The sequence below is a fragment of the Trachinotus anak genome, unplaced genomic scaffold (assembly GCF_046630095.1).
Source record: "Trachinotus anak isolate AG129_WGS33_773 ecotype Australia unplaced genomic scaffold, CSIRO_AGI_Tana_v1 ptg000023l, whole genome shotgun sequence".
Taxonomy (NCBI): Eukaryota; Metazoa; Chordata; class Actinopteri; order Carangiformes; family Carangidae; genus Trachinotus; species Trachinotus anak.
In genome coordinates, this window is record NW_027273874.1 from 4179611 (window position 1) to 4204284 (window position 24674).

Here is a 24674-nt window from a genome sequence, read left to right on the forward strand (position 1 = left end):
AGTGTAAAACACTGGGTCTCCTCTTCCAGCCTCACACACATATCCTGCTGTGTGTGTCTGACCATGGACGATGTAGGAATCCTGTTCAGTCCCACTGCTGCTACCAGGGAGCAGCTCATAGCTGTAGGAGGTGTGTGATACATCAGGAACAGCCTTATACCAGGAGAACCTCCATCCTGCAGATGGATGTTCAACCTCACACTTCAGAGTCACTGAGGCTCCAGGACTCAGCCATGATGGAGACACAGTGAGGACAGGCCGGGGTTTATCTGTTGGAAAGTCATTTTCTCAGGATCAAAACATGTTATGACGTCTGGTCTCTGGACATGGAATCATTTTTCTCTCAGAACATTATCAACAAATACATAAAATGAACAAACATTAAGATACAATCTGATTATATATTAACAAAAACAGCCCTGTTTGGGCCTGTTCATGGTCAAGAATTTATAATAAGTTCAATTAACATCAGATATAATGTTTTTCCATCCATCTTAATGATGCATCATGAATATACAATAGATTTATTCTACATTGTGTGTTTATTTCCAAACTCACCAATCCTAACTTCCTGACTCTTCTCTGTGTAGTAAACTGGGTCTCCTCTTCCTCCTCTGCACCTGTAGACTCCTCCCTGTGAGACACTGATTTGTCCAGTTGTGTGGAAATCAGCATCATGTGTGTTCAGAGGTTCAGAGAGTTTATTGTCTCTGTACCAGTCGTATTTCCAACCAGATGATGGGTCCACAGAGCAGGTCAGTGTCACTCTGCCCCCTGCTGGTATGACTGTGGTGTCTGCTGTCAGTGAGGCCCGGGGTTTATCTGCTGTTCAGTTCACAGTGAAAAACAAAACAAGTCAGTGGTTTAATAGGATTTGTTCCAGAAAAATATTTTCACTTTATTACCTTGTTTCATAAACTCTGATCAGACTGATTTTCTGTGAAACTAATTTAACCCAACTCACATCCAGCCCTTTGTCCACATTAAAGTCTGTGAACATTCACACATTTATTTTGTAAATTTTGCATCAAAATAAATCACAAAACGAGCCGGTGACACAGACATGTCACCTTCACTTTCATGGTGTGTATTTTCTATGGTTCATATAGAAACACTTGTGGAGATGGAGATTGAAAAAAAATGTGCCCAACAGAAAAAGGACTGGAAACTGTGGCTTTTCCTTGTCCTTCATGTTACGTGACTCTGAACCGGTCAGGACAACTGGGTTGGAAATGAATATTTCAAAATTTTCCAACTCTTCATCATAATATATGAAACAGAAACTGACACAAACTAACACAAGCCTCCATCCACCATTTTATTAAACTCTGGTCTGTGCTGCAGATCACAGATAAAACCTTGAGAGGAATCTGAGAGGAAAAGTCAATAATCACCAAATGACTGAAACACTGTGAATGTAGCAGATCAGCCTCCAACAAAATGAAGACATATTGTAGCAGGTGTTAATGAGACCAAACTCTTTCCATGAAGTTTTCAAAACCTGAAACCTCTAGAGGTTAATGAAGAAAATAAATATATTAGGTGATATATCTGTTGTAATATTTGTCAGAGGAAGCTGTGGATTCCTTAACAACCAAATATAGGTGAGGAGGCTGAGATTCAGCATTTTTACTACATTTTATTTTCCATGTGTTGGAACTGTATAGTACATAAGAAGTTACTCTGATGTTACAGAAAAAGCTCTTTTCCAGGTCTTTTGTTACTACACTAAAAAAAAAAAAATTTTCTCCTGAGTAGCTGGAGAGAGCTACAATAATGTCAGGGGTGTTTTTGTTGTTGTATTTAGATGGAACAGATTTTAAAAATTGTAAAATATAACATTTTTGTATGAATGAAAGACGTTCAACTTACATGATACAGTGAGTCTGATGACATCACTCCACTCTGTTGAGGAAAACAAGTCTTTTCTACCCCTACACCTGTAGCTTCCACTGTGAGACAGAGTAACACTGCTGATCCTGTATTCACTGTGTGATGGAGGTGTGTGTGAGCTGGGTGTTCTCCATTCATACGTCCACTCAGTGTCTCCACCTCCCTGGATCTCACATCTGACAGTGATCTTCTCTCCTCTGTATATCAGAGGCCAGTTTGGTTGCAGGGTCACAGTGACCTTATTGGAAACTGTTGATAAAAACACACAGTAAGAAAACAACAAAGTTAAACAACTAAGTATAGGATAAAATTAAACACAGAGGTTTGTAGTAAGATTTCTACTGATAAAAATACAAAATTAATTAACAACTACAACACAAACAGGTGAAAAACTAAAACATAAAAACACATCAAGCAAAGTGTTTCTAAAAAAATTCAAACCAACAAAAGGATCAGATCAGAAAACAACTCTTTCATGAACAACAAAACTTTATCAAGTTTCTCAAAATGGATTCATGAAATAGAAACTGAAAACATTTTATAATCATTATACAAATCAAACTCACACACACACACACACACACACACACATACACACAAACACACACACACACCAGCTGGAGGAAACTCAGCTCAATCATGGGGCTGTGTTGTGTTCAAGAACCAAGACAATTTCATGTTGACACAACCTGCAGAGAGACTAACATGTTGTGTTTTTCCATCCTCAGGATGAAGAGCTGCTGCTCTTTTTTCATTTATCCATTAAAATTCTCCTGTTTCCCTCTTGACACCAAATGACTCTTTTTTAAACTACTGACAACAGATTTGAACACAACAATGAATATGAAATGACTAAACTCACCAGTTTTCAGAATGAGGACTTCATTATTGGGCTCTGTGAGGATCACTGGGTCTCCTCTCCTTCCTCTGCAGCGGTACAGACCTCCCTCTGAGACAACCAGATCTCTGCCTGGTTCAACAGATCTTACTGGATCAGGTAGTGAAGAGTGTGAGACACGTCTGAACCAGTCGTATCTCCAGTCATCAGAGTCGTCCACAGAGCAGGTCAGTGTCACTCTGCCCCCTGCTGGTATGGTTGTTGTTGAGGATGGTGTCACAGTGGCCTTGGGTTTATCAGCTGTTCAGATTGGACCAAAAGAAACAAATAAATGACTGGAATAAAAAAAACTATTACCATCACATGAAAGTGACAAACAGCACATGGCTCTCATTGGTTGATAACTGATTTAGGAAACACAGCAGTTACCATATCTAACTAACTAACTAGGTACTGTTCATGTTTCATTAGTGCAGAGATCAGTGGCCTGGTTCCCAGACAAGAAGAAGTGATACAGCTGCTGAGCTCCTGTTGCTGAGCTCAGCTCAGATTCACTGTGATTTGTTCTTCACTTCATGGAAGAAACCACATAGTTCTCTGTTCTTCCTGAGCATCTCTCTGTCAGTCATTACACTTCAACAGTCCACTGAATCATGGCTCCACTTCACTTACTCTGCTCTCACTATAAAAACAACCACAGTTTGTTACTCAGATGCTCATAAGAGACGTTATTATTGTTACAGGGAAAATGTTTCCTGTTTAATTCAAATCAATGAAAACATTAAAATGATACTTTCAGAATAAATGAAAATCCAACTTACATGATACAGTCAGTCTGATGACATCACTCCACCCTGTTGAGGAAAACAAGTCTTTTCTACCCCTACACCTGTAGCTTCCACTGTGAGACAGAGTAACACTGCTGATCCTGTATTCACTGTGTGATGGAGGTGTGTGTGAGCTGGGTGTTCTCCATTCATACGTCCACTCAGTGCCTCCACCTCCCTGGATCTCACATCTGACAGTGATCTTCTCTCCTCTGTATATCAGAGGCCAGTTTGGTTGTAGAGTCACAGTGACCTTATTGGAAACTGTTCACATAAAAAATACACGCTTAGGCTGTTGATAGAAAAATAAATTCACATCTCATAATATTTGCTGATTTTTACAGATGAAAACATATCAAACAGTGTTTTTCAAAGAAAACAACTTAAAGCAACAAAATCATCAGCAAGAAAACAACAACTGTGCATTAAAAGCAGCACTTTCTAAAGAGGTCAAAGGACTTGGTTTTCATGTTTTTCAGTCTGTCAGATCCAACAGCCTGAGAGGAGCAGCTGAAACTCAGCATACAGACAGTGACAGCAGTTCTCCATCAGACTGCTGCTCTTTACACTGACACTGACACACAGCAAACACAACAGGCTGTTTGGCTTCACTTATTTTCTACAACAGTCTGATCGTTCTCTGTAAAGTAAGTTCAAGATGAATAAAGGTGAATGGCAGTGATTTTGTATCTAGAACATATAAGAGAACAGTATCTCCTTTGTCACCTCTTTGTTTGACTTTAAAAGCGTCATCAGGAGCAGGTGGAGGTGTTAGAAAACAACAGAGAATAAATACCATCTGTTTGCTGAGCTGCATCAGATAACCTGATGTGTCACAGGTCAAACTGTTTGTCAGACTGAACATCAACACACATCAAACTCCTCAACGTCATGGAAACAACTTCAGCTTCTGAGAAGATGTTCAATGACTGTTTAAGTAGGTTTGTAGTTGGATGTTTCAGTGTTTACTTTGGACAGTTATTTCTGGCTTTTTATTGATATTCTACTGCACAAATCAGTGTGTTTTCTCCATGAGTTGTCTGACTTAGCTTTTCTTTACTAACACTCATATTTGCAGTGATGGACTGAAGGATGACAAAACATTTACAAATACAGTAACAAGCAGACAAACTCTTCTAGATGATATAAATACAGTGAGAGGCAGGAAGCTTCTTCCAGTCTCGTCTTGAATCTGAGCTCAACATGAAGAGGGATTAACGCTCTGTTCTCACCTTCATCACAACAGTAGGAGCTACTGACACATGATCATTGTGTTGGTTCTTTTTTGCTGTTGGTATCAAAACGTCTCTTTGTTACACTACTGATGAACAGAAGAACAGATTTAAAGAGTGAATGTTGTTTTACTCCACAACAAATAACTAAACTCACCAGTTTCCTTAACGGTGACTTTATTGCTTTCTTGTGTGATGAGCTCTGGTTCTCCTCTCCCTCCTCTGCACGTGTAGATGCCTCCTTCTGAGCTGCTGACTGTGTGGTCTGATGCACCATGTTTTATTAAACCAGCCTGAGAAAACTCAGAGGTTCGTCTGAACCAGGAGTATTTCCAGCCATCAGAGCCGTCCACAGAGCAGGTCAGTGTCACTCTGCCCCCTGCTGGTATCACTGTCCTGTCTGCTGTCAGAGTGGCCGTGGGTTCACTTCCTGTTGAGATCAGAGCAAAAAACAAAGTAAATCAATAATTACAATGTGATTTTCTTCAGGAAAGTGATTTTGTTTAATTATATTACGTTCTTGAAAAGTAAAGAACTGTCAACATTACACAAAACTTTTACCAGAATTTATTCAAATGATCACACTGAACATCCACTTAGTCATTTAGATTTTACCAGCAAATGAAAGATAGTGACTGTGTTCCACTGAAAACACAGTTTATTACTGATCCAACTGGAGAGGACTGGATCAGTGATGAGATGATCAATGTTTAAACTTGTCCTGTTTAGATCAATGTAAACATGAAGAAACATGACATTTTCATAATGAATGAAAGAAAATCCAACTCACGTGATACAGTCAGTCTGATGATCTCACTCCACTCTGTTAATTTATAACCACTTCTACCCCTACACCTGTAGTCTCCTGTGTCAGACTCAGTAACACTGCTGATCCTGTATTCACTGTGTGATGGAGGTGTGTGTGAGCTGGGTGTTCTCCATTCATACGTCCACTCAGTGCCTCCACCTCCCTGGATCTCACATCTGACAGTGATCTTCTCTCCTCTGTATATCAGAGGCCAGTTTGGTTGTAGAGTCACAGTGACCTTATTGGAAACTGTTGATAAAAACACACAGTAAGAAAACAACAAAGTTAAACAACTAAGTATAGGATAAAATCAAACACAGAGGTTTGTAGTAAGATTTCTACTGATAAAAATACAAAAATTATTCAACAACTACAACACAAACAGGTGAAAAACTAAAACATGAAAAAACATCAAGCAAAGTGTTTCTAAAACAAATTCAACCCAACAAAAGGATCAGATCAGAAAACAACTATTTCATGAACAACAAAACTTTCTCAAGTTTATCAAAATGGATTCATGAAAGAGAAACTGAAAACATTTTATAAACACACACACACACACACACACACACACACACACACACACACACACACACACACACACACACACACACACACACAGACACACACCAGCTGGAGTAAACTCAGCTCAATCATGGGGCTTTGTTGTGTTCAAGAACCAAGGAAATTTCATGTTAACACAACCTGCAGAGAGACTGACATGTTGTGTTTTTCCATCCTCAGGATGAAGAGCTGCTGCTCTATTTTCATTTATCCATTAAAATTCTCCTGTTTCCCTCTTGACACCAAATGACTCTTTTTTAAACTACTGACAACAGATTTGAACAGAACAGTGAATATTAAATGACTAAACTCACCAGTTTTCAGAATGAGGACTTCATTACTGGGCTCTGTGAGGATCTCTGGGTCTCCTCTCCTTCCTCTGCAGCGGTACCGACCTCCCTCTGAGACAACCAGATCTCTGCCTGGTTCAACAGCTCTTACTGGATCAGCTACTGAAGAGTGTGAGACACGTCTGAACCAGTCGTATCTCCAGTCATCAGAGTCGTCCACAGAGCAGGTCAGTGTCACTCTGCCCCCTGCTGGTATGGTTGTTGTTGAGGATGGTGTCACAGTGGCCTTGGCTTTATCAGCTGTTCAGATTGGACCAAAAGAAACAAATAAATAACTGGAATAAAAAATCTATTACCATCACATGAAAGTGACGAACAGCACATGACTCTCATTGGTTGATAACTGATTTAGGAAACACAACAGTTACCATATCTAACTAACTAACTAGGTACTGTTCATGTTTCATTAGTGCAGAGATCAATGGCCTGGTTCCCAGACAAGAAGAAGTGATACAGCTGCTGAGCTCCTGTTGCTGAGCTCAGCTCAGATTCACTGTGATTTGTTCTTCACTTCATGGAAGAAACCACATAGTTCTCTGTTCTTCCTGAGCATCTCTCTGTCAGTCATTACACTGCAACAGTCCACTGAATCATGGCTCCACTTCACTTACTCTGCTCTCACTATAAAAACAACCACAGTTTGTTACTCAGCTGCTCATAAGAGACGTCATTATTGTTACAGGGAAAATGTTTCCTGTTTAATTCAAATCAATGAAAACATTAAAATGACACTTTCAGAATAAATGAAAATCCAACTTACGTGATACAGTCAGTCTGATGACATCACTCCACTGTGTGAAGGAATAACCACTTCTACCCCTACACCTGTAGTCTCCTGTGTCAGACTCAGCAGCTCTGCTGATCCTGTATTCACTGTGTGATGGAGGTGTGTGTGAGCTGGTTGTTCTCCATTCATACGTCCACTCAGTGCCTCCACCTCCCTGGATCTCACATCTGACAGTGATCTTCTCTCCTCTGTATATCAGAGGCCAGTTTGGTTGTAGAGTCACAGTGACCTGATTGGAAACTGTTGACAAAAACACACAGTAAGAAAACAACTAAACGCATTAAATCCAGTGAAAAACAAAGGTGTTTAGCACTTTTTCTACTGATAATTATTGAATGGTTTCATTCAAATGAAAACATTGTGAATCACATGTTAAGGCCGTCGCTGTCACCAGATCCCAACCAGGCTGAACAACTATTTTGAAAAGAGCATTTCTGCTGAGAACTTTTCACTTTCTAACTTGACTCACTCCTGCAGGTGATGCCAAGAAGACACTGTGGCAGTCAGCACACATGCTAATAACCTAAGTTCAGTGAGATGATCTGTGCTGCTCACAGGACTGTTGGGACTGACTGTACCTGTGGTGGAGACTCATCAGTGCCCTCTGGTGGCTCACTGCCCTGCCCCATTAAAATCACCAGATGAACGCATGAAAACTAAACCCAGCTGTATGAAGCATGGACATCATTAGGGCTGACCCCCCCCCCCCAACAATAATTATAGCAATAATAATAATTTGGATTAAAAATAAAAAGTAAACAGTGCAGGCATACACTTAACGTAAAGAAGCAAGACTATGAGTTGAAATAAATAATAACACAAGTTGTCATTATTTGATTAAAATGGTCCTTGTGGTTGTTTCCCCTGCTGTACTAGGCAGACAGGCGGGCAGAGGGACCCAGGGGGAAGCTGCATGTCATCGCTTCTCTGTTAAGCAACGTTAACTTTCCATCAACAGTTAGCAGAGTTGTGAAGCAGAAGAAAGATTCATTCATACTTCATTTGTACTGTGTCAAATTTCACTTGGACCTTGAACTAAACTACCAGAGACTAAACTAATTAAGCAACGCACCACATCATTATGTTACCTTCTATTCAATGTATTGGTCGACTGTCTTCAGTCACATTTGGAAGATAAATGCTCCGCAACTAATCATAAATTCATTCATGAAGCCTATTGAGGTGTGAGGAAAAGTATTTGCTGCACACATTCCCACCTACAACCATGGGGGCTAAGCCCCCCCTGTCTTTCAGTCCTAGTGACGTCCCTGGTATGAAGGGAACAGACTCTGGCCTGAGGGTCAGCACAACATTTGGTCTCCATACATGAAGAGCACAACATGCATACAGCACTACACAGAAAACACAAACACCAACATCAACTGCTCTGAAGAATATGCAATTTCACACTGTTAGACACTGATCTAGTCTAGTTTAATGATATCATTATATTATTAAAATAAAATGCTTCATACATGATAATATATCAGCACTAAGAGGATGTGATTAAACATGATATCGTTGAAAATAAGTAGGAGACAGATATTAAAGACAATATTTTATAAGTGAGAAACAACAGGAAAGAAAAACAACTGGTTACCTTCAGTCTTTCCATAGAAGAGTGTGTTCAGCACTAAAATAAAGATTGAAACCTCATCAGACATGATCCATCTGACAAACAGTCAAAATCATGATAAACATTTAACAACCAGCTGGAGTTTCAACAGAGGCAGCTCCTGATTATCAACACATTTCTCACATGATATTCTGTAAATCGCTAATGAGGCAGGAAACACACAAAACTCTTTAAACTAAATATATAAAATGATATATAACTGGTTGATTTGTGTATTTAGTCCACCACTCTGATCCAAGATCTGCCTCCAAAACTACCACGATGATAAAATCATGACTCTGCCTCTGAAAGTCACAGAATTGGAAAATGACTGATGTACTCACAGAATAATGACAGTACACAGAGCAAAGTGTTCCCCATCTTCACATCCAGCTCTGACCCTGTCGCTCTGCTGCTGGGAAATGATTCCACTTTGTATTAATAACAACAGCACAAAGACAAAGAGAGAAGATCGATGCAAAAGACAAAGAAGAAGTTACGTTCCATACAAATATAAGATGAGTTTTTTCTCAACTCCTCCCTCTGAGTTCGGCCTCTTTGTTCTTCCTTCCGTTTCACACAAAACTCAGATATGTCTTTGACCACAGGGCACTTTGACAGGTTTACACTTCCTGCCAATACTTAAATATAGTGTATCCGTCTGTCTTTGTGCAAAGGTTTGTCTGGCCCATGAGGTGTATGTTGTGTGTATCTAGAGTATGTATATGTGTGACTGTAGTGTGTAGGAATGTGCAGTACGTCCTGTATGTGTGTGCTTCATACTCTCCACAGTGTAACTGATATAAAACGTGGTCAAAATGTTTCTTCTTTGCTGGAACTGTGTGATCTACCTGCTCATTTTATGATGAAGCCTTGAATTACAACTGTGCAGCAATAACAGTTGCAGAGATAATATTCACCCATCAGCCACAACATGAAAAAGACAGTTTGTTGTTGCACATCTTCAGAACCTGACAGCACAATGAGGAAAAACTGTCAAATAAACCAAACACTAAAATAAACCACTGCATCTGTTTTGCTCCTGTTGGTATAAAATGACTTGACAACTAGAGCCTAACAAGAATGAAGTCTTATCAGCTGGGGTGACAGACAAGTTCTTCCTCACACATGAAGATGTGTTGGCATCATAGGAAGAATTAGAGTCAGCAGCACATTCACACCACACATATTGTGTTTGTAAGTAGAAGAGAAGAAGTGTCATATACTATACAGGACGTGCACAGTGGTAGTCATTAAGTGAAGTGTAATGCACATCAACAGATAACAGCAGTTTCTTTAATCCAGTGACTGGTGGTGAGGTTAAGATGTGCACGTTCAGTATTTATCTCTCAGTCTGAAACATCATCAGAAGACAACAGGTTCAGTTAGAGCCAGAAAGTTGAGTTTGTGGAAATTTGACATGAAGTTCCCACACTGTTATTCATCTTGAACACTCCCTCTGGCCTCTGTGTGGTATATGTATAACCCACTAGGTGTGAAACACGTCATCTGGCTGACAGCACACATTAAACTAAAGACTATTTCCTCATTTTCAGTGCTGCAGCTCCAAATAAAACTGTTGGTCTTGTTTCCTGTGAAGAGATGGTACAGATGAGCCTGTAGCTGAATGAACAGTCTGGGTGACTCTAGAATGATTTTGTTTTAATGTCATGTTTCATGGGCTGCTGACACAGGAGAGTGTGTCAGCCTGTCAACAGACACATGCATTATTATTGTTTTTGACAGTGATGTTGGAGAAGGGGCGGCACGGTGGTGCAGTGGTTAGTGCTGTTGCCTCACAGCAAGAAGGTTCTGGGTTTGAACTCCAGGCCTGGGGCCTTTCTGTGTCTGTGTGGGTTCCCTCCGATACTCCCACAGTCCAAAGACGTGCACATTAGGTTGATTGGTGACTCTAAATTGCTCGTAGCTGTGAATGGTTGTTTGTGTCTATATGTCAGTCCTGTGATAGACTGGCGTCCTGTCCAGGGTGCACCCCTGCTGTCAGAGAAGGACTGTCTTGCATTCATCAGTTAAAAATTGAAAATTCAAAAGTCTCTCTTTATGTCATAATACATCTGGATATTTGTTTTCCATCACCTGCGCTCAGCTTTTTGAAACTATTTTTAAATTTCTTTGCAGACTAACATTTCTCCATGTTCTTTTTTCTTACCTTTGCCTTCGTCAGCCAAACAGCATCAATAACGTTGATCGTTTCAGAGCTGACATTTTCTACAAGATCACTGATGACTGAGACTCAAACAATGAAAACCTTCCTCACTGAATCATTGTCACCTTCCAGTGTTTAATGGGGCCTGTGGGCTGAAAACTGGTGAAATGGATGAAAGATATTTGCAGTTTCACATGTAGCCTGCTGCTACAGTAGCCTCAGAAATAAGATGCATGAAGGGAAATAATCAAACACTGAAAATAACCACCCATGTGTCTGAACTCCACTGTGTTATAAATATTTATTAGCAACTAGAGTCTAAGAAGAAGTGAGCCCAACCACTGCTCATCAGCACGAGAATAACATCCAGCTTCCCTTTAACACCTCCACCTCCTTTACATGCCACCTCAACTGAGTCATCAGGTCACACTGACCTTTTCACTGTAGTTACAGAATTAAACTTCAAGTCATTTGCAGTCGGTGATTTTCAACCTAAACAACATTATTCCTTTGTAGGCAGAGCTGTGTGCTGTCAACTGATGACATAAAACAAGTGGTTTGGCTTGAGGTGGAGTCTGGAGTAAGGTCCACTACATTATTTCATACACATGGAGACATTTCTGGCTGCTGACATTAAAATCACAGCTTTTCTTCTTTTGTGCTGTTTCCTGTTCCTCTTGAAGAAAAAGTAACATGGCTGTATTCAGGTGCAGGTCTGATCTTACAAACGTCTTCAAATGTCTCTGAGCTGCACTCACAGTTCAAACTGCAGCATGAAGACAGAAGAAAAGCTGCAGAGACCAGCAGTGACTCAATAAGGAGCTGAGGTCATTGCTGCTGATTGTGACTGTAGACTGTGTATTGTGACACATGGTGGCAGTGCTGTGTGTAACAAAACAACATACTGGAAGTAGACAGGACAACGAGGAAGCAGCAAGAGCAGCACAGGAGACACAGATTGATGGATGACAGAATATCACTCACTCAAATACAGTGTGTTGCAACCACAATAAAGATGAAGAAGAAGAGCTCACTGTTGGTCTACATCTTACTGTGAATAAATAATAAAGAAATAACTAATAAAAATAAATCCTGCTATTTGTGGCGGCGCGAGCGCTAGGGGGAGGAGAATACACACAGACACACACCCCTAGGTTTTACACATTACAAATACGGTGATCCGACAACGCCACCCTGGGAATTTCACCCAAGGAATTGTGAACCCTCAATTGATACCAGATATTTTAAAAAGGCATACAGGTTCGTTCTACTCAGGAGGCCGGAGACATGGTTCCATCCATCAATAATATTTATTAACAATTTAGTAACATAAGGATGATCATTAGAAACACAATTCACTCAGTAGCAGGGTAACTGAAAGTAACTGGAGCTTAGGGGGCTTACTAGTGGCAGGGTAGGTCCACGGAAGAAGGATCCCAGGAGAAGTCACCCGAAAGCACATGTACATACACACCCACACAAGTGGAGTCAATACTGGGAGACTCAGGACACTGCACACAAAAAGAGGGCTCCACCACCAAAGGAGGACACCAGCCCCACCACCACCACCGCAGGTCCCCAGCTCCTAAAACAAACAAAACATGATTAGGGAATTACAACTTCCAACATAAGATATAAACCATGCAGTGGCCAAATGCTGAAACCTTGACACTGGTTATCAGCAGCTCTCCACATGGCCTCCTGCCAGTGGCGTAACCAGAGAAAAAGGAAAGTAACTAATAAAAAAAAATAGATTAAAGAAAAGAAACTAATTAGTGCTAAATGATCAATTCAATTAATAAATCAGCACATATATATAACGATACATAAATTAACATGAAATGAAGAGTAATGTCATCTTACAAATCCTATGTATAACAAAATAAACTACAAGACTATTTGTGGATGAACAGCTGTGTGACTGCACTCACACAACGTAAACCATACCTGAATAAGGCTGCTTAGATGGCAGCTGTATCACTGAAACAAACAATAAATCATGAATAATACAAACAATAAGAAGAGTAAACAACCATACGGAGAAGTAGATACAAAATTACAAATAAATCAGAACATCGCAAAATAGAATCCTGCACGATCACATTTCTTCCCATTCACACTTAAAAAACGGGCCCAAGTTAAAATAAACACAGACACATTAAACGATTACAGGCCGAACAACAGCCAGAGGCAAAGCAGCAGCGTCCCTGTGTGTGCGCCAACAGGCTGCGCACGCCAACAGCAGCCAGCTCCTACAGTGCATGCAGATCAAATTAAACCAAAATAATAAATAAAATAGAAAACTGATGTCAGAGTAGGCTACATACCAATCAGGCAGCGTGAGCTCTCACCCGCAGGAAGACAAGGGAATCTGCAGGCGCTAGTCTGATCCAGCAGTCACTGCCTAAAGCACAACTGTTGGTAAAAATACCACCGGCAGGAAGTTCGCGGCACAATGAAACTGGGGAGGAACCTGCCAGCGGCGATCAGCAGAAAGGTCACTGCTCAGAACACGGGAAGCAGCAGCCAGGAGATGTATAAAGTCATAAGCAGCCAATATAAGCAGCCTCGCAACAAGGACATGCCAAAGTGCAAACAATAACAGAGACTCTCTCCTACCTGCGGCAAAGTGGAAGCAAGGCGCACTGGAAATGAGGCGTGCACTCTCAGCAGGAACGGAGGAGCACACGAGAGTGACCCGCTTTTATAGTGTGTCCCCCTATGGTGATTGGCCAATGATTACCCAGTGGTCTAACAGAAAGATCCTCTACAACAAATCTTTATTCTGCTACATATTGTTAGCTTGTTAGCAGGAGGTATCATGACCTGCACCATTATTTAGTCATTTCTGAGCTCCAGCTCTGGCCTTTCTCACCTAAATTCAGAGGTGGACTATGAACCTTCCTGTCGTGTTCGGGTCAAATCCGACCAATTTACAACTTAAAACACTCATAAATATTGTGTTTTACATGTGATTGCATCAAGGCCTTATGATATCCTCCACACTATGCACTTGAACATATAAAAGTGATGATCACCTCTTTCATTGAATTTTGAGTGTTTTAATCAACCTTGTTACACCTGTGGTGTTCCCGGTCAAAAGTGACCGCCATAGGAAATGAATGGTTATCCAGACTATATTCATCCATCAGACAGAAAACATCCCCATACACACCACCCCAACTCACTCACTCACTCACTCACTCACTCACTCACTCACTCACACATTTCAGACTGAACAATGTCTTTTGCGGGTACACATCTCTTTCCCGCGCTTATGTGCCGATCCTCCCACGAGAACCAACTTCCTGATGAAACATGTATCATATCTTCACACAGACTAGACAGGTGTCTGTTATGTGAACCCATCTCTTTCCCACACTTTTGTGCCGATCCCCCACGTGAACCACACCTTCCAGACTAATCCATGTATCATCTTCACACAGACCCCATATATATAGCTTGATGTTTGCCTTGCACTCCTTTTACTCTGAGCACAATGAGTAGGCGACTGACCAAGCGGTTCTCTGTCAAAGAGGTTCTGGTCCAGGTTTTTGGACATGATGAAGAGGGCACTGAAATTGAACCAGAGATAGAGGAGGATGTCTCGGAAGTGGAAGACAACACAGATTTTGATCCAGACTTTGAGGAGACTGACCAGTCAACAGATGGAGAGGGAGAGGCACCTGAAGAACAGGCACCTGAGGAGACATTCCAGTCCAAGAGTGGACACTTGCTCTGGTCTTCATCCCCCCAGGACAGAGGAAGAAGAGCGAGAGTGGAAAACATCATAAAGTTGACGCCAGGGCCAACACGGTATACGACATCTCGTGTGGATGACATCAAGTCCAGCTTCCATCTCTTTTTACCAGAGTCCATTGAGGGAATTATACTGGAGATGACAAACCTGGAGGGGAAGCGTGTGTTTGGGGACACCTGGAGAGAAATCGACCTGGTAGACCTCCAAGCCTACATAGGTCTGTTGATTTTCGCAGGAGCATATCGCTCAAACAATGAGGCTACAAAAAGTCTGTGGGATGCAGAGTCTGGCTGGCCTATATTCCGGACAACTATGTCCTTACAACAGTTTCATGTCCTTTCAAGAATTATTGGATTTGATAACAGAGATACACGACCCGTCCGCTGGCGAAATGACAAACTGGCTGCCATCAGGAACATTTGGGACACGTGGGTGGAGCGCCTATCACTTATGTACAATCCAGGCCCTGAGGTGACAGTTGATGAGCGCCTGGTTCCTTTCAGAGGTTGTTGTTCCTTCAAGGTGTACATTCCAAGCAAACCAGGGAAATATGGAATAAAGATCTGGGCAGCATGTGACGCCAGGAGCAGCTATGCCTGGAATATGCAGGTAAACATGGGGAAACCCAGTACTGGAAGGGCCGAAAAAAACCAGGGCATGCGTGTTGTGCTGGACATGACAGCCGGTCTCCAAGGGCATAATATCACATGTGACAACTTCTTCACATCATATGCTCTTGGTCAGGAGCTGCTGAAAAGAAAGCTCACCATGGTAGGGACAGTGAGGAAGAACAAGCCTGAACTTCCCCCTGCACTGGTATCGACCAGAGGAAGAGAGGCACTCTCATCAAAATTTGCTTTGACTGACACACACACTCTTGTGTCATATGTTCCCAAGAAGAATAGAAATGTCATCCTGATGAGCATGCTACACACACGCCGCTGTCAGCACCACAGAGGACAGGAAGCCCCTTATGACCCAGGACTACAACAAGAACAAAGGAGGCTGCCTTGATAAGGTAATGTAAAGTTTCATCCACCATGCATTTTATTTTATTCTTATTGATGTGAATCATAGCATTTTGTGTACGACAGATTCAATATTGTTCCCAATCTCTTATTTATCGTTCCTTTTATTGCATCTTACTGGTACATACACCTGCAAGCGAATGACAGCCCGCTGGCCTGTGGCACTGTTCCACAACATCCTTGATGTGTCTGCTTTCAACGCATATGTGGTGTGGACAGCCATCCACCCAACCTGGAATCAGGGGAAGAGTTTCAAGAGGAGACTTTTCCTAGCGGAGCTGGGGAAAGCTTTGGTGACTCCTCTTATTCAACGGCGCCAGCACATTCCCCGCACACCAGCCTCTGCCAGTCGGGTTAGGAGTGTGCAAGCCCCAGCCCCAGCCGCTGCCCTGGCTGCTCTCCCCCAACAAGGACATGGGCAGAAAAGGAAGCGCTGTGAGCTCTGTGCCCCTAGAGACAACAAAACAAGCCTGAGATGCTGCAAATGTGATGCCTATGTTTGCAAGGCCCACTCTGACCTGAGTGTCACATGCCACTCATGTGCATGAATTCACACACACGACTTCATGTTGATTTTGGTCTTTGGTTTTCCATTTATTTTTTACATTACATGTTCAGTGCCTATTTGTATTTTCACTGCAGTTATTTTATGTCTAATTCTATAAATTCATGTTAAACACTACTTTCAGACATTGTTGTAAAGAATGTTGAATAAAAATTTTGTGGTGAAAAATGGTTTTTGTGCTAATTTAAGAGCAGTTAAAACAGACCGGTCAATTTTGACGGGGAACACTAAAGTAAGGGGCGGGAGGTGAACACGACAGGTGCACTAGTCAACGTTTGTAAGAGAAAATCCAACCATGATTGTTCACTTGACTTTATTATATTTATTTACAAACCCACTGCTTTTAGTAGGAAACATGAGATAAAGAAGAAAGAAAAACAATACAGTACAATGTAAAATATATTACATTAAATATCATATAAATAGAATTTATCATTATATATATTATAACAACCTGTGACCCGGTTCAGATAAGCGGTTAAGAAAATGGACGGATGGATGGATGGATTATACAACAATCACATAAAGTGGCTCAGTTTGTAAATATAAACTTCTACGAAGTTGTCACAACTCTGATGCTTGTCTTGTTCATATTTTTGTAGGATAACAAGTGAATCTATTTCTAATGTTCATCTGCACTTTGTCCAAATGACAAATACAGTTATACAAAAAAATTCCTTATCATTGCCTGACATGTACAGTAAAGTACATTTATGCTGGTTAACAGGTGACCAACACTGTAAAATCCTGTCATTCTCAGTGTGACCTTGCAGTGACTGGAGGTCTCTGCCTGCTGCTCTTTTTACTCCTACATGATGATGAGCAGGACTCAGGGATGAGCAGTCACTTTTCATCAGGTGGGGACACGTGAGACTCAGGGAAAAGTGAGTAACCTTCAGTATATCATTTTTGATACTGACAAGAATTACGTGTCATTTTATAAGTTATCTGTAAGATAGTGAGTATCTTTTTATTACTTAACTCTTATTGAACTTAAAACTGATGTTTAAATCAGCACCACATGATGAACATACTCAACAACAGGGGGGAAATATAACCACAGAGAAACAATATACATTTGATATGCATTAATAAGCAAAATACCAAAAGTCTATGAATTTATATCATGCTTTTTAAAAAACATAATCTGCTGCTCAGCTGCACAAAATGTCTGTTTTTTTATGTTGTCATCCACGTCTCTCTTGTTTTGTTGATGATGTTCATCTTTTTATGGACCTGGAACAAAATCACAATAAACAGCTGGAAAACTGAGACATCCTATCTGACATGATATGAAACATCATTTATATCATTGAAAACAAACATGATACATTGAGAAAAATATTACAATTTCTATGTGGAATCAGGAAAATAATTTCAAATAATACAATAAAAAAAAAAAAGAAAAGTGGACGTTAAAGAAAGGATTTAGATGTGAGAGACTTGCTAATAAATAAACTGAGATAACTACATCAAAGCTTCCCTTTAAGAATGTCTTCCATTACACAGACTGTCTGATGGTGAAGTTTATAAAACTTATTTTGTAAAAAGTACATTTGAATTAAATGATGATAAAACAAGATAAATAACTGATGTTAATGTTTGTACCTGTGGCTGAATCTGGATTCACATTAATATAGTCAGAGCTCTCCTCTGCACCATCACACTGACCTGTTAAAATGATCACATGACAGGATTTCATTGTTGTATAAACTTCAACAGGAGATGTGACATTAGTGACATTTCTGTCTGGTTGACCTGAAGAAATAATGTTTTCACTGACTTTAATATCAATCACTCCTATATAATTATATACTGCAGCTTCCATCAGCTCAACATTAGTAAAAGTAAAAGTACTGAACCTTCTCCAGTGTTTTCAGATCCTCTGATTGATTCATAGACGCAGACGTCACCTACAGGTCAGTGAAAATCAAAACAAAGTCACATCAGTCACCTCATGTCTGTGACAGTCATTTGAACTGAAGAACTTCCTGAAGTCACATGTTAAATTACTGAGGTTTGGTTTAACTCCAGCAGCAGAAGGAATGAGGACAGTCTTGGAGAACTGGATGCAAATGGATTCAAAATATTTCCTGGTCTCTATCGAATAGAAACTGAGTTAGAAACAGTTGTGAAAGTGTTTGAAGTGAGATGAAAAACTGACCGTGGAGAAGAGAGGAATATACTTGCTGTTGATTTTCATCATGGTTGACTGTTTGGTCTGTAGCAGAGCCCTGATTCCCTCTTTGAGTCTGAGTGAGCCTGAAACATGGAGTTTAAAAATGTATATTAATAGTAATTAGCAGGAAAGTTTAAAAGTAAAAAGTTTAAAAGTAAAAAATTTCAACATGTAAAGTGTAGAGCTGCTTTTAAGTTGCAGAGGAGAGAAGAGAGTGTGTTGTTCAAACCTGTGAACACATGGACCTGTAAAAAGCACAGTAGGATTTGTATTGAAAAGTGAACCACTGCTCCATGACATGACGTCAGAACTGATCACAGATTTTTAATAATCAGTGTCTCACCTGTTGACTTTCTGCAGCCACACAGCAGCGGGACAATAATCAATACTACTCCAGAAACCAGCAACACAGGAAATGAAGAACTTTCTGGTCCTGACACAGCTGCTGTAAATATAAAATTTTATTGAAATGAATTAAAGTATTAAGAAATGTATTTATATTGGACTTGTCTTAACAGAATTTAAAAAATCCATTAAAATAAATGAGATGTAAGTAAAGACAAAACTCTAAAACACACCAAAATCTACAACATGTCCATATAAATATATTATATGTTGACAGTGTTTCTTTGTTCAAAAAATAAATAAAAAAGCCTAAAATATTTGAATCCCACTCACCTTTAACTGACATCCAACTCTGTGGTGACACTTCTCCTGAGGACTGACACTTGTAGAAACCTTCATCTGACTTTGACACTGCAGAGATATTCAGCTCCGTCCTGGTATCACTTTGGATCAGTTTGTCATTATGGTAGAAAAACACACTGGAAAGATTTTTTTCTGTCCTGAATCTGCAGCCAAGAGTAACAGACTCTCCCTCAGTCACAGGACGGACAGGGCTCACCAGGATAACACCATCATGATAATCATCTGTAAAACAGTCAGAATGTGAAGCTTCAGTCAGAGATCAGCTGCTGCAGACCTTTACAACCAGCTGACATGTAGTGATGAGAATAGATTACACATCTGTTTTTATTCTGATGCAGTTCTGATTTATTTTACAGGATCATCATAAGACCTGACATTTGATCTCGTTCACTTACGACCTACTTTTTATATATATATTTACTTTTTGGAGGTGTTTATTTATTTATTTTTTTCTTTTTTGTTAATAGAATATAATTTTTTTATTTGACTTCAATGTTTTATATGAAAATCTGAGGAAAAGCACTTTAAAACAGAAATACTGATTCTTTTGCTTGTTACCAAAACTAAATTAGACAAAATACTTTGAAGAGAAGAAGATATTTGCTGTGGCCAAAGTTTTCACTCATATAAATTATTTTGCAAAGAAATGTAAGAAGTGAAGAAAGTGAAGAGAGACCAAGGTTATTATGCTGCTAAATTGTAATGAAAACTGACTGAACACTGACAAAATAACCTATTTACATTAAATCTACAGAACATAGACGAAGTTATTTTGTCTGTTTTGTCACAGACAGTCACTGAACAGACCATGTAGCAGAGTCATGGACCAAACTCTCAGAAAGTCTCTGTATATGTCAACAACTCAGTTCTAAGATATGATGAATTAAATCACATGAGACGTTGAAAATACTTCAAATACCAGAAAAAATGAAACACAAAGAAAATGTAATAAAACGTACCATGTACAGTGATGTTGACTGTGTTGCTGAACTCTCCTGATCCAGACTCACACCAGTACACTGCATCACTACGCTGTGATGAGAACATGTTACATCTGGATCCAGTCATTCTCCTCCAGTCAGAACAGGACAGGGAGCCGCCCTCAGGAAACCTCCTCACTCTCCACTCAGTAGAGTTTCCCTCACAGCTCAGTGAGATATCATCATAGATGAAGTGCTGCACTCTGTCAGGACTCACTGTGAGAGACGCTGATGGATGAACATCTGGAAAACAACACATAGAAAAGAGTCAAACCAGACAGAGATATTAAAATGAAAGAGATCTCAGTGTAAATGTTCCTGTGTTGATCTTTGGTTTGTTGAGGATTAAAAACATCAGTAGCAGCAACACTGGAACAAGACGCAGTGTTTTGGTGAAACTATGAGAGTTTGGAACAAACAGAGCAAATGGAGACACAGCAGAGAAATGAATTATGCTGCTGATGGATGTTTTTCTACTGTCTACTTTTACCTTTCAAACACACAGAGGTGTCGATTTCATATTAAAAGATGCTTCTTGTCTCTGTACTAAAGTCTTTTCCTCTTGTTTGTCTTGTTTGAGTCGTCTCAGCTTCACAGCTGTTTGTTTATCTGGTCTGTGCACCTGTCTCACCACTGAGTGAAGACTGCAGCTATAGCTGTCCTGTCTATAAACAGGAAGTTTCCAAAATAAAAGTACCCATTGAGAAGAGTGGAGCTACACTTCAGTGAGAGGTGGAAACCTTGTATCTCCATGTTTGTTTGTTGGTTTTAATGCTTTCAGATTAACTGAAGAAGGATAAGGGAAGGACAGAAGGAAACAAGGAGAGAAGGATACTCAACCCAGTTCACAGTCAATACATTTCTTCCACTGGGGACCATGAACGTAAAAATCAGTTTGTTTACCAACATTTGTTTTGAAGAAAAGTTGCTCACAGACAAAAACATGGATGAATTTAGGTCATGACTGAACATTTGCTTCTTGTCTTAAAAAAACAAAGAAACAACAAACTCACCTCCAGACCAGACAAACTTTGGTTCACTGATCTCAGTGTAAAACACTGGGTCTCCTCTTCCAGCCTCACACACATATCCTGCTGTGTGTGTCTGACCATGGACGATGTAGGAATCCTGTTCAGTCCCACTGCTGCTACCAGGGAGCAGCTCATAGCTGTAGGAGGTGTGTGATACATCAGGAACAGCCTTATACCAGGAGAACCTCCATCCTGCAGATGGATGTTCAACCTCACACTTCAGAGTCACTGAGGCTCCAGGACTCAGCCATGATGGAGACACAGTGAGGACAGGCCGGGGTTTATCTGTTGGAAAGTCATTTTCTCAGGATCAAAACATGTTATGACGTCTGGTCTCTGGACATGGAATCATTTTTCTCTCAGAACATTATCAACAAATACATAATATGAACAAACATTAAGATACAATCTGATTATATACTAACAAAAACATTTGAACTTGTTAACATCTTCAGTTTAAATGATAATGATCTGACTTACTGTCATACACTGTCAGGTTGACTGCAGCACTCCACTCTGTTGTATTACGTCGAGCACTTTTCATCCTGCCCCTACACCTGTACTCTCCACTGTGGGACGATGAAGCAGAACTAATCCTGTATTCATGTTGATTTGAAGGTTTCAATGAGCTGGTAGTTTCCCATTCATACGTCCACTCAGTGTCTCCTCCCTGGATCTCACAGCTGACACTGATCCTCTCTCCTCTGTAGATCTCAGTCCAGTCGGGCTGCAGAGTCACAACAGCCCTGTTTGGGACTGTTCATGGTCAAGAAATTATAATAAGAACATAAAAAAAACCAAAAGGTTCAATTAACATCAGATATAATGTTTTTCCATCCATCTTAATGATGCATCATGAATATACAATAGATTTATTCTATATTGTGTGTTTATTTCCAAACTCACCAATGGTGTCAATCCTAACTTCCTGACTCTTCTCTGTGTAGTAAACTGGGTCTCCTCTTCCTCCTCTGCAGCTGTAGACTCCTCCCTGTGAGACACTGATTTGTCCAGTTGTGTGGAAATCAGCATCATGTGTGTTCAGAGGTTCAGAGAGTTTATTGTCTCTGTACCAGTCGTATTTCCAACCAGATGATGGGTCCACAGAGCAGGTCAGTGTCACTCTGCCCCCTGCTGGTATGACTGTGGTGTCTGCTGTCAGTGAGGCCCGGGGTTTATCTGCTGTTCAGTTTACAGAGAAAAACAAAACAAGACAGTGGTTAAATAGGATTTGTTCCAGAAAAATATTTATAAGTCTTTGAACATTCACACATTTATTCTGTAAATTTTGCATCAAAATAAATCACAAAACGAGCCGGTGACACAGAAATGTCACCTTCACTTTCATGGTGTGTATTTTCTATGGTTCATATAGAAACAGTTGTGGAGATGGAGATTGAAAAAAAATGTGTCCAACAGAAAAAGGACTGGAAACTGTGGCTTTTCCTTGTCCTTCATGTTACGTGACTCTGAACCAGTCAGGACAACTGGGTTGGAAATGAATATTTCAAAATCTTCCAACTCTTCATCATAATATATGAAACAGAAACTGACACAAACTAACACAAGCCTCCATCCACCATTTTATTCAACTCTGTGGTCTGTGCTGCAGATCACAGATAAAACCTTGAGAGGAATCTGAGAGGAAAAGTCAATAATCACCAAATGACTGAAACACTGTGAATGTAGCAGATCAGCCTCCAACAAAATGAAGACATATTGTAGCAGGTGTTAATGAGACCAAACTCTTTCCATGAAGTTTTCAAAACCTGAAACCTCTAGAGGTTAATGAAGAAAATAAATATATTAGATGATATATCTGTTGTAATATTTGTCAGAGGAAGCTGTGGACTCCTTAACAACCAAATATAGGTGAGGAAGCTGAGATTCAGCATTTTTACTACATTTTATTTTTCATGTATTGGAACTGTATAGTACATAAGAAGTTACTCTGATGTCAAATAAAAAAAGCTCTTTACCAGGTCTTTTGTGACTACACTAAAAAAAAAAAAATTTTCTCCTGAGTAGCTGGAGAGAGCTACAATAATGTCAGAGGTGTTTTGTAGTTGTATTTAGATGGAACAGATTTTAAAAATTGTAAAACATAACATTTTTGTATGAATGAAAGACGTTCAACTTACATGATACAGTCAGTCTGATGACATCACTCCACTCTGTTGAGGAAAACAAGTCTTTTCTACCCCTACACCTGTAGCTTCCACTGTGAGACAGAGTCACACTGCTGATCCTGTGTTCACTGTGTGATGGAGGTGTGTGTGAGCTGGGTGTTCTCCATTCATACGTCCACTCAGTGCCTCCACCTCCCTGGATCTCACATCTGACACTGATCTTCTCTCCTCTGTATATCAGAGGCCAGTTTGGTTGCAGGGTCACAGTGACCTTATTGGAAACTGTTGACAAAAAAAATACCCAGTTAGGATTCTGACAGAAACATAAATTCAAAAGGTAAATCTGATGATGGAAAATGATTTTTGCTGCTATTTCTAATGAGAATCATCTGTTGACAGATTAAAGAACTCAACAGCCACGAGCAACAACATCAGTGAAAGTTACACACAGATGAAAACATGTCGAACAGTGTCTCAAAGAAACAACTTAAAGCAACAAAATCATCAGCAAGAAAACAACAACTGTGCATTAAGAGCAGCACTTTCTAAAGAGCTCAAAGGACTTGGTTTCCATGTTTTTCACTCTGTCAGATCAAACTCAGCATACAGACAGTGACAGCAGTTCTCCATCAGACTGCTGCTCTTTACACTGACACTGACACACAGCAAACACAACAGGCTGTTTGGCTTCACTTATTTTCTACAACAGTCTGATCGTTCTCTGTAAAGTAAGTTCAAGATGAATAAAGGTGAATGGCAGTGATTTTGTATCTAGAACATATAAGAGAACAGTATCTCCTTTGTCACCTCTTTGTTTGACTTTAAAAGCGTCATCAGGAGCAGGTGGAGGTGTTAGAAAACAACAGAGAATAAATACCATCTGTTTGCTGAGCTGCATCAGATAACCTGATGTGTCACAGGTCAAACTGTTTGTCAGACTGAACATCAACACACATCAAACTCCTCAACGTCATGGAAACAACTTCAGCTTCTGACAAGATGTTCAATGACTGTTTAAGTAGGTTTGTAGTTGGATGTTTCAGTGTTTACTTTGGACAGTTATTTCTGTCTTGTTATTGATATTCTACTGCACAAATCAATGTGTTTTCTCCATGAGTTGTCTGACTTAGCTTTTCTTTGCTAACACTCATATTTGCAGTGATGGACTGAAGGATGACAAAACATTTACAAATACAGTAACAAGCAGACAAAC

At 40.1% G+C, this 24674-nt stretch overlaps 1 protein-coding gene and 1 pseudogene across 1 annotated transcript in view; one reads left to right on the forward strand and one right to left on the reverse strand.

Annotated features, from left to right (window-relative positions):
• The window catches only part of LOC139606626 (basement membrane-specific heparan sulfate proteoglycan core protein-like), a 372062-nt gene that overhangs the window by 12692 nt on the left and 334696 nt on the right, over positions 1-24674 (reverse strand). The window lies entirely within an intron of this gene.
• Positions 14581-16417, forward strand: LOC139606604 (piggyBac transposable element-derived protein 4-like; annotated as a pseudogene).